The sequence below is a fragment of the Cygnus olor genome, chromosome 4, assembly GCF_009769625.2.
Source record: "Cygnus olor isolate bCygOlo1 chromosome 4, bCygOlo1.pri.v2, whole genome shotgun sequence".
NCBI lineage: Eukaryota > Metazoa > Chordata > Aves > Anseriformes > Anatidae > Cygnus > Cygnus olor.
Genome location: NC_049172.1, coordinates 76,395,481 through 76,410,731, shown reverse-complemented (window position 1 = coordinate 76,410,731; position 15,251 = coordinate 76,395,481). Strand labels below are relative to the sequence as shown.

The 15,251-nt window shown below is 48.5% G+C and overlaps 1 protein-coding gene and 1 long non-coding RNA gene across 9 annotated transcripts in view; both read right to left on the bottom strand.

Moving 5' to 3' along the window:
• The window catches only part of EXOC6B (exocyst complex component 6B), a 293,346-nt gene that overhangs the window by 47,666 nt on the left and 230,429 nt on the right, over positions 1-15,251 (bottom strand). The window lies entirely within an intron of this gene.
• On the bottom strand, positions 6,357-10,856 carry LOC121069283. The gene is made up of 3 exons (XR_005819371.1): positions 10,717-10,856; positions 10,567-10,628; positions 6,357-9,915 (listed from the first exon to the last, which is right to left on the bottom strand). It is a non-coding gene; the product is annotated as an uncharacterized LOC121069283 (long non-coding RNA).

The following is a 15,251-nucleotide window of genomic DNA, read 5'->3' as shown; positions in this document are numbered from 1 at the left end:
AAGATCAGTAAAATCAGCTAGCATATGACAGAAAAAGCTACCTCCTCATGAAAGAAAGGACACAGGGATATTGATCACTTACTCCTGTAGCATCAATTACTGGAGTAGGCAGGCTTCAGTGGCAAGGATCAAAATAAGGCAAAAACTGCCAGTCAAAAAACTGAAGAATGCAAATGCTTCCTGCCTCTTCTCCCGGAATACAACCCTGAATTCGCAGGCCGCTCCAGGCTGACAACACCGATTCCTCTAGGTTGGAACTCATCACCTTGCTGTGCCCCAAGGGCTAATTGCTTCGGAAAAATATAAATTATTAGCAAGTCTCCAAGACGTCAGTACTTTGCCAATATCCAAACTGAGAGCCGATTCTCCAGGGCTCCAGGGAGGGATCTTAAATATCTTCTCCCCTGGGAGAAGCCACCTTGTCTTAAGAAAACTTGCTATTTATGACCTTCAGACAGGTGGGTCAAGGCAAATTGGCTTTGTGGGGCATATTCTCCCACAACTACTATGTAATAACTCTCCCTGTAGGGAATTTACATGTGTACACAAGACACAGCTGTAGAACAGGGTCTGGAAGTTCATGAAGAGCTGTTCTGGAGTGTCTAAGGGTGCAAACTCCCATTGAGCATCCAGTGTGGGTACAATATAAGGCACTCAAGGCTCTGGGAGCCAAACCCCCCCATATGCTGTTGCTCTAAGCTGCCTTCCAGAGAGCCTGCCATACATGAAATTAGACTTTGAGAGCTCTTCATGCCTGTGCATGAAGCAACCACGAGGAAATGAAGGCAGGACAGTAGCAAACGTTGCAAATTCCAACTCTAGTCTGCTCCACGCTCACCACCCCACAGGAACAGCCCTTCCACCGACACTCAGATGCCTGAAGTAATCTGCCCAATTGTCGGGATCAGCAGGCATCTCGCGTCAGGAAACCAGGACTGGCAGAAGGACAACACCAAGACCAAAGCGGTGACACTACAGGGAGACTTCTCGTGCCCCCTGCTCCTGGTGCACAGTCTGCTCGTTGGGCACTAATTAGCAGTAGCACCAAGCAGAGAATATTGCACCCCAAGCAGAGCCGAACCTTCAGCATTTGGCAGATGCTGCACAGAGAGGAGCACCCGACTGCCTTGCTCTGGAAAGCTGGTGCAGAGCTTCTCACTCCGAATTACTAAGAAGCCAGCAACAAAAAACTTTGACAGTGAGAGGCATTTGGAAAACTGCATTTCTGGGTAAGTTTCCACCCCGTAAACACTGCGGGAGTTCGATCACGGCTCCGAATTCTTTTCCTTTCTGTTATAACTTATTTCTTGTTCTCGTGCCAGCTCGCACAAAGAAGGGAGCATGGCTCCATCGTTAGAGCAAGGAAGGAGGGACGGGGATGCGTAGGTACAATTTCTCAAGGAGCCGCTTTGCTCCACCGCAGGCAATCACCACCTCCCCTCCCTGGCGTGCCAGCCCAGCCGAGGAGCTGGTCCCTGCAGCAAGCAAAGGCTCTTGCTCAATGGATCATCAACTATCCGCAGAGCACCCTGAAACCTTCCCGTAAGGGCGCTAAAAGTATCTTTTGTTATTCTCCGAGTCAAACAGAGGTTACAATAAATTGAAGACACGAACGTTTGAAATCCTGCTGAAACAAGCGCTCCAACCCCCTTGCCTCTTGAAACGTGTTTTGGTCACTCCAGACGGATAAAAACCCGTCTGCTCTTCGGAGCGGCGGGCCCGGGGCTCGGCAGCCGTCACACATGCGAGGGGCTGGGGTTCCCCACTGGCGCCAACCAGAAGCTGTCGGAAAGCAGAGCAGATGTCGGCCCCGCCACGGCCACCCTTCGAGGGGAGGCTCTGCCGAGCAGAGTGGCTGGCAGCCAGGTGAAGGAACAAAGGATGCCTGCTGCCTTTTTTTTTTTTTCCCCTCGTTATTCAATACAGAGGCTTAGCAGTCACACCGCATTTGCCTCCTCTCCTCCCTGCTGATGGATGCGGGGTGCCCTTCCGATCCCCCGGCGAGGAGGTGCGCAGGCGCCGCGCTCCGACACACGGCGCCGCGGCTCTTGCTGCGTGCCGTCGCCGCCCGGCTCCTGCGAGGCATCCCAGGCCAAAATATAATGTTCCTGAAATCTGCCGGATGAGAGCACGTTAACAGGCCGATCTTTCGAAACTCTCCCATTCTTCTCATAATTTATTGATGAAAGGATTCCTCGCTGCTTAGGCAATATCCCTCCGGATGAAAGCCTGGCTCCGTTTCTCCTCTTCCTACCACCCTCGGTAACGTACACCTCCTCTCTAATGGCCCCCTGATGAAAAATTCACTACTCGACGGGCCGCGCTGCCAGTTGTGCTGCTGATGGATCGTTTTACTTTTTACCTGTTCAGATTAATCAGGTTACAGCTCCGGCCTGCCAACAAAGCATGGCCTCACACCTCAACTCCGGGACCTAAATCCATGCCCAACATCCGAGTCAGGCAAAGGCTGCAGAATTACAGCGGTGCTTGAAACCAACCCTGCGACTCAGACCCGCTGCGTTGGGTTAAACTGTCGTTCCAGGTGAAGAGAAACCTTCATTTGCACGCATTAGCATCTAGCACACAAAAGCCATTTGTACCTGCCAAGAGAGCCGTGGCCCACCTGGACCAGGAGCTGGGTGGTGGGAATTGGGATGGAGGAGCTGGACGGAGCGCTGCCCCACCTGCAGCAGTGCTTCCACGTGAGCTCCTAGACTGTAAAACCAGCACAGTGCTTCGCCTCCCTCATAGACGAGGCTGTCTGAAGTTTAATTTGTACTTTTAATGGTCTGAGACACTTTGGAATGAAAGCTGGGATAGAAATACTTATAATTATTTTGCAAATTCAGTACCCGATCAGGCAAAGTTTATTACTGGAAGTAACTCATCTCACCAGAGGACAAGGCTCATTTATCTTTTGAAAGCTCAAACCCAGCTTAGCGGTCCTTAGGATTTTACTCCACGGGAGTAAATCCTGACTCCCTGAACCTGCCGAGTTCAGCAGGGCACTTCCACTACCACTCCAGCCTCCTACCAACTGAGCAGCTTCTGTTTTGACCAAGGGTCGCAAATTCACCCAAGAAAGATATTTTACTCATTTATGTACATACAAAAACACACACTGACCATTTTAAAAGAAGGAACTGACACAACTGGCCTAGCACGGACAGACGTGATGTAGGCTATGAGCACAGATCACGCGACCAGTGTTGTAGGGTGCTGTTTGTTCCGAAAAGCTAATTCAAAACAGGGGCATCCTGGTGCTCGCCTGGACAGCATGGAGGAAATGACTGATCTGCCTCAAATTCCATCTTTTATTTCATCGACCCGTTTTGCTAAAACCAGAGCTGTTGCTCAACTTTTTATTTCTGGCTTATCCTTAGCCAGGCAACCAAATACTAGTAAAATGAGGTAAGGTTTCAGCTGTGGGAAACGCAGGTAGCTTCTGCAGCCAAATTCCTGAGAGGTGCAGTTCCTCCGACTTAATTGTATTGTCACTCATCATGAATGTCATGGAGATTATTAAACAATTAAAATGAACTTTGGAGAATTGCAGCACTAAGACAACCTAAGGAGGCACATGAAAATGCAGCAATTTTTAACTCATTACGTTTCCAACAAAATTCAAAGGGCAAGATAGCAGCATCTTGGGCAACAGCTTTTGTTTTCAGAAATGGTCTAAACTGCAACAAAACCAAAAAAAAAAAAAAAAGAGGGTAAGAACTGATGACCACACTTCACGCTTTGAATTCTCATGGTTGGAAGCTGAGCTCCTACAAGAAGCTTCTTCAGCAATTACTGCACATTTGGAGCAATGTTGAAGCTCACAGCTCTTTGCTTGCAAGAGAAAAAAAAAAACATTTTAAAACGTTTTGATATTTATCATGAAATTAAAATCTGCTGGTTGGCAAAGCCTGGTCTCATTATGGTATTCCACTGTCATTGTATGCTGCGGTGGAGTTCTCCGTTGCCTTTTTTCTCAGAACTAGAAACCAACTTACGAGCTAAAGCCTCAAGTTCCTCATTAGGTGGAACATGCCTATTCAACAGCTGTGGAAAAATCAAGGACAGAAGTTGCCCAGTATTGTCCAGATTGACTGGCAAAGCAAAACGTCAAGCCTCCCAGCTCCAAAAATTATCTATGGAAATTCCCCTCTGTCCTCCTTCCAATTATCCCAGATGAAACCCTCTTGAAAACAAGGTTGAGGAAGGTTCCTCTGATATTTCTTTTGCTACTTGGACATACTGCACGTTCTGGGGTTGCTGCAGGTCTCCTGTCTCTTTATCCACAGTGGGAATTAAGCCAGAATGTTGTTTGTTTTCTGTAAATTACATCTTTACTTAATTTTTCCTGAAATGCCCAGAAGTAATTCATTAACAATGACCAGGATTCCCTGCAGAAGGCGATATTCTCAGAAAAGTAAAGCTCTCCAGCAATGAAAGGAATGCGCGCGGACCAACTGGCGAAGAACTAATGACTTCAAATAAAGGCCATAACATCTGGCTTAGTTTAGCCTCTAGCTATAACCAAACCACAGTCTCCTCAACTCTACTGGCACCGTGCTCGTGAAAAATCACACAACTATGAGATGACAGTTCGGAGTCGTAGCGGCAGCAAGTAAATATCATTTGATTAGGTGTCAAGTAAAACCGTCTTCGCTGAAACAGAATTGATGAGACATAGCTCCGGTCCCCTGGGAACGTTGTCCTATCGGATAACCGGATGGCTTAAGCAAAGGTGTAGGTATTTAACCCTCTTAGAGAAACAGGCAAGCTAAGAGGTGTTGGCAGAGCACACCGAGGCTCTGAACCAGCAGGGAAGACCAAGAGCTTACTCCACTGCCAGCAACAAACACGGCAACATATTCTCTGCTTTCGCTGTGCTGCTTTTTTCAGCCTTTTTCAGTAAATCCATGGGAAAGAAGTGCACGAAGCACCGCTTGCAGCTCGCATTAGCATCCACGCCTTTGGAAACACGTTCCTGATTCGGGTTGTAGCTCCCTTGGCAATGAGGCCGGAGGAAAACAAGGGCATCAAGGCCACCGAAAGCATAAGAATGACACGAACCTACCTTTACTCATTTATTTTTAAGGCAGAAGCTGCAGCTTTAAAGAGCAAACCAAATGAGCTGGGTTTTAACATGCTACCATGCTTCTTTAGGACACCGTCAAAGAATATTTTAAGCTTCAGGAACATTTCTACCAGAAGGAAACCGCTCTCATTTCAGCATCGAGCTGCACTTCGCAGAGACGCTGTTCGCACCTCCACAGGGCGAAGGGCAATTGGAAAACATACTTTAATAGGGTCTTGACAAATTTTATTATGTCACCGTAACAACTGTAAAACTGACCAAAACATGTTGTTAAAGGCTCTAGCCCACACGGGAATGAATGTGTGCATTATATAAATTCTGCAAACACAGTAAAGCTCTTCATTGCCGGAGCCATGGGAGAGCGAAAACGGAGTAAAGCAAGAGGAGGCGGGGTGGGACACTTCATCTTCCAAACAAATACACAAACCCATCCCTATTTTTCAAGCATTTTCAACATATAATTTCCAAGGTTGTTCGTTTTTCTGGAATGCAGCCTGGTTCGGCTGCCCTTTACATTTCAGCGCAAAACACTGCTGTGACTTTCTTCCTCTCGTTTTAAAGCCAAAAGGGCAGCAGGCAGTGAGCATAAAACTCGATGTTTCACTTTCAAACTCTGCTGAGGCTCTGCACTCAACAGGAGCCTTTCTCTGGGCTCCAGGCTGTGCAGGGGATCAGAACAGGATCAGTCCCAGCTGCTCGATCCCTCTGGGTACGGTAGCAGGGCAGCAGCAGGGACCCACGACTGCTGGAGGGCAGAGCTGGCATTTGGTGCCAATGACAATGGCCAGGCTGCTCGGAGCAGGATTGAGGCTTAGCAGCGGTGACAGCTCACCTGCACGGGAAGCTGAAATCCTCTGCCAAATAGCAAAGAAGGAATGCACGAAGCAGAAACAGCCCGACCTGTCCCACGTGGAAACCACGTGCTGCAGAGGGACACAAGTGGCCAAGACAGATTTGAGCCACTCCTCCTACCCCTCAAACACTTGGTTTCCTCAAAAGACCCAACTGCAGCCCTATCATTTACAAAATAAAAAAATCATCTCAGCATAATCTGCTTCAAAAACTAAATCCCATTTGTACAATATTAGCTGCTACAGCCTGTAACATGGGGCCTTCGTGAATTTTGAGAAGAGGGAGCAGGAGCCGGTTGGACTTGAATGTTTTGACAAGTTTATGTAAGGCTGGATGCAGTCGGCTCATTAGTTACAGGGCTAGCCACAAACATTTTCAATAACTCCCACAAAACACTGCTCAGGCAGACAGAGGAAAATATATGAACAAAAAATCCAAATAAAAGTGATGGAATTAACAAGATCTGTGCTGAATTTCAGGGCTCGATCACTTAGGTTACTGTCGTAGCCAGCCTCCAGCCACCAGCTGCCTGTTTTCCATTTAGACTAAGCTGACAGGAGCAGTAATCATGTCCTCCCAGCTCCTCGCAAACCACCTATCACACCAGTGGTGCAAGAAGGACTGCTAGGTGTTAGCCATAAATAGCTAAAATGACCCTTTTCTATCCTAAATTTAAATTATTTTTTTTTTTTTTTTTTTTTAAGAGGAGCTTCAGATCGGGTGAGTCTACATGGAAGACAACTTCCTTGCCAGAAAGGGAATAAAAACTGTTTTCCCTTCACTATTTGGCTCCTTCTCGACATCCACATGTTTCAAAGCTTTCCACAGGGGAGATGAGGAAACTGAGGCACGGGGACCGGGGCCAAGACCACGCGCCAGCAAGCGAGGGTGCAGCCTGCAGCCCCTGGGCTGGTCCGCACCAGCTCGGTCCCCGACCCCAGAAGCTGGATCCCATTAGTGGCTTTGGCAAAGCCTTGGGGCCAGCGCTGTGCTCGGGCGCTCAGCTCCTGTGACTCCGACAGCGGGGACTTTCCTGCGCCGTGATTCAGCCTCCAGCCCCGCCAAACGGGAAAAGCGCCCCATCCGCCCCAGCAGGGCTGACGGGGACCCAGGTCACACTTGGGAAGAGTTTCAGGAACCTCCAAGGAAAAGATGCCAGGAGCTGGGCAGCCTCTCCTTTAGAAAGGGAATCATCTGAGACGCTGGCAATTCACTTGTCAGGTTTTTAGCATGCGGAGGTTCATCCTGAAACACAGAGATAATCAGCCCCCCCCAAAAAGGGAAAGGTTGGCCAGCCAGCAGGGCTGCAATGTTTTAGCAAATCTTTTCAAAACACAGTGAACGCAAACCCTCAAAATAACCTAAAAAGCAAAGGGCAGATGAATCCCATTCTTCTGTAACATCTGGGGAAGGGTTCCTCCCAAAAATGAATTCTCTAATTCTTCCAGCTTTACGCTAGTTTAATTTTCCTTAAAAAAAAAAAAAATAAAATAAAAAACACTTCTACTGTCAGGACTGGTTCTTACACTAGTAAGAAACTGAAAGCTGAGTGTTATGGGGTTAATAGCTTTGGTATCCACAAACCTAAAAGGCAGCTAGAGACAAAAAAGAAAACCAGAGCGCTCTCAGAGGAGACCGACGAATGGAGGAGAGGCACAGGCTGCAACAGGAGAAATCACAATGAAATACAATGAAAAAAAAATAAAAAAAATAAAACATTTCCCAGTGACAGTGTTGTAGAAATGCAGTAAAAGGGGTCCAGGGAGGTTGGGAAGTCCCTGGGCCAGGCCCTGAGCAACTTAATCCAACTCTGTCAACCTTGTCATTGGCTTCATTTGAAAAATATCCATCTGGGTTGTTTATATATGTCAAGCTCCTTGTCTTTGAGGAAAGACTCAATGTCTACCATCAATTTTATTCCCTATCACCAAATCCAGGCTTCCTCAGGACGTTACAAATGAGAAGATGCCCATCCAAAACCTGCACTCCTGCCTCTTCCACAGAAAACAGCTAAAAGGGGCCAGGCTGCTCGTGCTCGGGGCTGTAATGCTCTTGCTAGGGGTCTCTCGTGGACATTCTACTGCAGGACGAGGATTTAGGTTCTGGTTCAAACAGTAATGACGTGCTTATGTAAGGGAATACCAAATTATTGAATTATATAAACTCTGCAAACAGATACAGTATGAAGATAAAAATGAACTTTCCAACCTTGGAACCCGAACAGCGTAGCCTTGTAGATTGGAAACACTTTGCCTGTGTCCTTCAAAGCAGCCTTTAATGAGACATCAGCAACCCCAAACTTTAGTCCCAGACTCACTTTCTGCATAACTCACTGCACCACCTCATCCCGACCCCGAGCTCGAATGCTGCCGCCGAGCTGCCGGCACAGGGGCTTGAGGCTCATGTTCGAAATGAAACCCAGCTTGTACAGTAAATCGCAGGTACTGCATGCGCGATGCTCGTTTAAAATCAAGTCAATCGATACAATGTCAGCCAATAATTCAAGTCAAACAAGAACGTCAGAAATCCTGGTAGAGCTGCTGAGCACGAGGCTTCCCTGCAAGCGAACTGCTGGGTGCTCGAGTGCAGCCAAGCATTGAGCAAAGCATCGGATCAGAGACACGGATCTGCAAACAGACGGGCTGAGGGGGAGAAATGAGAAAATGAAAACAAACATCCCTTGTTCGTGTTCCTGCTCCTGCAGTCAGTGTGGCTACGCAGCCCACAGAGACCCAGAAGTTGGTCTCTGAGCACAGCAGAAGAGAAGAAATGCATTCAGACAACGCAAGCACCAAATGCTGAGAAATAGCAACAAAAGCCTGGCGTTATCCAGAGCTGGACTTGTGTGAAAAGGGCTGAAAACAAAGCAAGAAGATGAAGACAGAGCTTCCACTACCACGAAAAGCAGCATCCTGCAAATCCTGCTTGTAGCCGCTTGGCCAGCTGCACCACACAGCACCCAGGCTGTGCCACAGCATCCGATGGGGAACGAAAAGGCAGGAGGAGAAGGGCCAGATCCTGCACTCCGGCCAGAGCGAGGATGCTGCAAAAAGCAAACCAGTGAAGCCTCACTGTACGTGGCCACGGCAGGCTCAGAAATGCTTTCTGCAGACATCTCCAGCAGGTCTGGGAGGAGGACCCTGCGCAGCTGCAACCCCGTCTGCAGCTCTCTGGAGGCATTTGTTCCTTTCAGTCATCCTGCTGGCAAGTCAGCCCATCAGGGCAAAGCATTGAAAACTCAAACTCAGCTCTGAAAACAGCAAATGTAGGTATCTGGAGTTACCACTTGAATTTAAACTAAGCTGAGATGCGACCACCAGGGCGGTACCTCCCCAGCACGGTGCTGGGACGTGGCTGGGGGGGACTTTGGAGGGGACGGGTGCCACCCACCTGGTGCTGCTGCTGCAGCCTGCTGGGGGCACCTCCAGCTCCCATTAGAGAGGCAGTAAATGAGCTGTCTGACCCCAGGATGGGGGCTGTGTAACGCAGCAATGCCAGAACTCAGCCCATTACAGCACTGCACGGGCCGTGCTGCCTCCGGCTCTTCCATTTCCCCTTCTCCCACCCATACGCTGATTTTCTTCTGGCCTTGCCTAATGAGCTGAGCTGCTGAATCGGTTGGACACCTCCAAGCCACGACAGGCGGCTCCACATGTTGCTGCTAATGTGCTGGAACCAACCGAGGGATGCTGCTCGCTGCCTGAGCACAGCACGCAGCAACCGGGGAGCTTTACTGGGGTGGATTACATTTCATTGGGTTTTGTATCTTTTTCCACTATTTATATCATAAGCGTGATTGAATGAGAGAACAAATAAATAAAGTATTACTTCTGCAGCCCATTACATCACCTTTTCTTCTTGGAAAACTTATTAACTTTGCATATATTGATCCATACAGACACATACTTACTGTATTCTCTTTACTAACGCAGAATATTCTCATCGCAGGCAACTGTATGTTAGAGGATAACCTATAGGTAAAATACGCTACTGGAAAGTAATTTGTGCTGGGAGGTTCCTCCGCTTTCCATCAGGAGCATCTCCCTCCAGTCTGTGTCTGCAGAGCTGGGCTCAGACCAGACTTTGCCTCGCACACAGGCAGCCTGGGGCATTTTCCTCCTTGCAGGCTGGCACTGGGGCACAGCAGGCGTTCCCAAAGCCACGCTGCCCTGCGAGGCATGGAGCAAAATCCTCCTCGAGGGTGCAGGGAACATCACTGCTGCGTGGATACCTAAAGCAGAGCATGTGCAAAGCATGTGAGGAAGAGCCCCAGGGAGTGACAGAGTAGTCACGAGTGATGCATCCTTCCTGCAGCCCATCGGAGAAAGCTGTGAGTGCCTGGACAGGATCATTAAATGCCCTAATTAATGAAATCTGCAATTAAGGCTGTGAGCAATGCTCCTTTTAAGGCAACGAACCACCTCAGCTGAGATGCCAATTGACACTCATGGAAAATTTCCACCCGTTTAAGGAGATGAAATGGAAGCAGCAATTGCCACAAATTGGGAAATGACATGTGCATATTTATTTTATCAACCTGCTTTTACAGCTATATAGAATAACTTACCCAAGAGGTTATACACTGAGTTTGTACCCGAGTCATTTAAAATAATAATGCCTACCTCCATCAAGGCAGAAGAGAAAATTGTGTGAACTCAGTTTGACCTTCAAGAAATCCCTTAACCTAAAAATATAAAAGACAAACTGTTTCCACTGAGAGCTGCTATATAAAACCACCCTCAATAAAAGTGCCGGACTCCTTTCAAACTAACCTCAAACACGAAGCAAATTCCAGCGTGCTATTTTCCTCTGGCATCCTGGAATGTAAATCTCAAGGACAGAACGGGCTGTTCAAATTAGCTCCTACTCCTGCAGAAGCAATTGTTTTCAAACAGTTTTGAAAAGCAGTTGTGCACAGGGTGTGCATTCCAGGAAGGATTCCCACCCCCCTCCAGATTTTAGACATTAAAGAGAAACCGAGCAGTAACAGGCTTGGTGCACGTCGCTTCCAAGCTGTCACAAAAAATAAACCGTGATTTGCTTTTTGAAATCTTCACGGCGCAATCGCGGCGACTCGACACTGCAATGCCTCTGACCTTTTTGGACGGGATCTCCCAGAGGCCGGTGAGGGGTTTGTAAGAGCACAAGGCGGTCCCCGGGCAGGAAGGCTCAGCCTGCACGCGAGGCTTCGTGCTCTGAGTCAGCGTGCAGGGCCCGCTGCTGGCTGCGGGCACACCCCACCAGGCTCCTCGTCAGGTTCGCTTAATCTTGGAAACAAAAGATTCCTACCTAGCAGGGCTGTCATTCCTGATTAGCACATCATTTCCCCATCAGCCCTAATGTCAGCAGCCAAATTAAGGTATTACACTCTGGAACATTTAATGTGATTAGGTTGGAGGAGTATTTACTCTTCCACTTGGCCTGCCGTGAGCAGGGGGATGGGGAGATGCCAGGTGAGCCTCTGCACGGTACACACCTACTGCTCCTTCCTGGCTGGCTGGCTGACACCATGTAGCACAAAAGCCAGATTTTTTTTCTTAAAGACTTTCAGCACATCAGGGTGCTCCAGCCTGTGCACGAAGCACACACAAACTCTAATAGAGTTCAGAGACCCAGGCTCCATCCAGGAGAAGCTGGATTTCCAACGCCAGGAGCTGCCAGCTCAGAGCCTACCAGGGAGACAGAACCAGGTATTCATGTGAAGATACAAAAAAACCACAGAAATTAATCTGCTGCTCACAAGAGGTCTCATCCCCAAAGACACAAACCCCCCAACTACGTGCCCGAAGCAAAACCTCTGCAACCTCAGTGCCTGATCAGACCGAGTCACGGCCCGGGCTCTGACCAGCCAACCATCAGAGCTGAGCGATCAGCCAAAGAAATAAGAATCGGTTCACCGAGCTAAATTATCCCATTTCAGGAACTCGGGGTTTGCTCCAGCAAGATGAAGTCTCTCGGTGAGGTACCGCATCCAGCTCCAGCTATCCCAACAGATTACCCATTAAGCACAAGACAGGCCACAAAGCTGGGCCAGCTAGCAGCTAGTATTACAGTACAATTTTCGTTTTGTATGTCAGGGCTGGTCCACAACCCTTCAAATTGTGAATATACTCTTACAATTGGATTTCCAAGCTTCAGTCAGAACAACTCAAACATCTCCTGAAAACCTTTCCCCCCGTGGCCCCTGTTCTCGACCACCACGAGTGGCTATGGGGGAACAAGTACCAGGATCTCCCCGTCACTCTGCTGGCAGACCCTTCCAAATTTAAAGCCATTTGTGGCTTTTCCCAGGGACTGCCTCTCCGAATTGCAGCATTTCTGGTACTTGCGTGGCTCTGTAGCACCAGAATTGTGACAGCAAGTGGAAAGTTTACCCCTGCCCTCTGCAAAGTGTCAAACCTGCTCTGGAGAAGGAAGGAGGCGGACGTTTTCCCATCTGATGGAATCAGCGAGGGGCTTGAACCCTGGAATAGGAGGACACAAAACCCTACACGTTTTCTGCAGTGTGAGGTTCCTAACAGCAGCAGCTGTGTAACCCCACGTAACCACAGCCCTCCTGCACTATGAAGCGTGGAAGGAGCATCTGGACCCACACACCACCCGTCCACAAGTTCAGCCACACAGAGTTAAGAACAGATTTGGTGGCTTCGCTGTTGTGCAGCAAGATCCTCCAGCTCCAACTACTCGGTTTATTTTTGGCCCTTTCTTCGTAACAGTAATAAAAGGATGATGCGGCTCCCTGAAGCTGATTTTAATGGATCCATTCAAGGAACAGCCTCGCTCTGCAATTATCATGCCTATCCGGTCCAACTAATGCGCTTGTTTACACTATCTGGCAAACTCCAGATCGAATGTCATTTCATCACCGGGATTCTTTTGCCTAAGCCAAGACCAACAGACCATGGTGGTAATTTAAACACTGAAAGCATGCACAGTATCGATCCACGAGCCTTGACGCCAGCTCGCTGTTACACTAAAACACATCCCCAAGGGAACTCCCTTCGGCAGGGCACGACAGAGAGGAAGAATTTAAATGAACGAAGGAGAAGCCTGCTAGAGGGATGAATATGCATGAGCACATGACCTGGATAAGCGTTGCACTTGGTGCGGTTCAAAGCATGCAGTCACACAGCTCAGTTTGTTCGAAGGAGCAAGGGATTATCCGGGAGAGCCACGTGAAAACACACCGTCAGCTGGCGATGGGTCTCTGCAGCAAAAACCCGCCTGGCACAGCCGAACAGCCCCGCTGAGGCAGACGCAGTGCCCAAGAACGTGTTAAAGCATCCAGAAATAACAGGCACCAAATGAACAGATTACAGCTAAATATAATAAATGCTGTCTGAAGTTATATCCTTCCCTTCCCCCCCGACTCTCTTCCTCCACTTTTGGGATTTACCTGTCTGCAGGCGCAGACAGACGTGGCGTGCGGTGGAAACCACCTTGCTCGTAACCCCTGTGGGAAACAACCAGACGTTTCTGCTTTTCAGTGCAGAAGAGACAGAGGTTCAAAACCGCTCTAACAAACATGTTTTTTTTGACGAGAGCCACCCTGTGTGCATTGGAAGGGCCTCTTGTAGAAGGCTTTGTAGATATGTGACCCAAAAGGCATCACATCTTCCCACTGTATGGGAGTGGGAGGCGGGGGAGAAGACTTCAGGGCTCTTCCGTCGCTTAACCTCGGCAGAGCCGAGCGAGATCCTTGTTTTCTGCTTGACCCCATCGTGAGGCACAGCCATTTCCAGAGGAAAAGTTCACCTCAGCTGGAACCTCAATAGCCCTTGGAGATGTGCCGTCCCCTCTCAATGGAGAAAGGGGGAGCCCTGCGAGGTACATCCCAGCAAAAGGGGCTTGTTAGAGGGCCAAACCTCTCATCTCATGTGTTACTGCATGCAAAGAGTGATGCTCTAAGAACCGTTACAGTGCACAGCCAACTCATACTCCCCTGCAAAGCAGAAACTCCTCGGTGGGACACCTACATTGTGACAAGCCGAGATGTGCTGTGCCTCTCACCATCATTTGCCCTCCTCTGCATTGCCTGGCAATTCAAGATCCTGAAAGTTCAAGCGGTCTCCATGGTCCAGAACGAACCTGTCCTCACTTCGTTCAGACTTCATACCTGTTCTTTAAAAAGTTTAGGTGTAAAACCTGTGCATGTGTTAGAGCGGTTTCACACTCAGGCAGCTCCTCCAAGCCCCGCAGCAGAGAGCTGCCACTCCTCTGGTGGCCAGACCAATTCAATCTTTATCAATTAAAGGCCATTAGCCTAATTGTTCTCTTCCTCCCTGCAAAACCAGCACGATGAGCTCTCTCAGCACGCTGCTGGTCTCACATACCGCCTTGGAGGTCACACGTTGTTGTTTTGGATATGTATTAAAAACAGGAAATAATAAGCGTACTTATCGTAATATTGCATGAAAATCGCACACTGGATTTCTAATGCTTGTTAAGTCTCTAGTGTTTCGGTGAAGTTTGTTATGTTTCCAGGATTAAGTGTTCATTTTACTTACGGGTAGGAATGCAAAGCTAGAAAGTCAGCTGAGGGTATTTCTGGTTTGTTCACGTGTGTTTTTTTTTTAACACTGGGTGTGAAACACAGCTTTTGGAGACTCTGTTCCCTACTCCTGACTCCCTGACATTGTGTAGGCACTGAAACTGCCTAGCACACACACCTGGAACACAACCAGCTATGGGCTAGAACAAAACCCGTCTCATCTTCCATTACTTCTATTAGTATCGGAGCCATTGCCTCAAAACTCGATTTTGTCACTCCAGCAGATGTTGACATACGTCTAATAAACCATGCAGCAGCCACACAACCGAGCAGCTCAGGTCCTGAACAGAGCTAGCTGATGCCATTTTCGGCACGCAGGGGCATCCACCAGCTGCTGCTCCAGCAAGGCACAAGTCCCCTGAGTGCCCGTGTCCTGCCAGCCTGTCTCCTGGGGACGTCTGGGATACCTCTGTGCTTCTAAGACAGCAGCAGACAACCACACTTGGGTACCTCTCCCCTCCTATTCTGGAGGAAAACTGCCCTTAATCATTGAAGTGCCAATTCAGAGTAAGAGCACAACACTTCCCACTACCATTGGATCGACGCTCTTAACAGCACTAACCTGGAAAAGAACCTGTTTAGACATCTAGCAGCAACAACTCCTGCATTATATTTAAAAGCAGACGTGCCCTGGAATCAACAGAAACTACAGGCATGTAAATGATTATTTCTATCGTGGGACAGCCGGGAGCTAATAGAAAAGTTGAAATAAATCATACTGTAATGTTCCTTGCTATATAGTGCCACCTTGCTGTC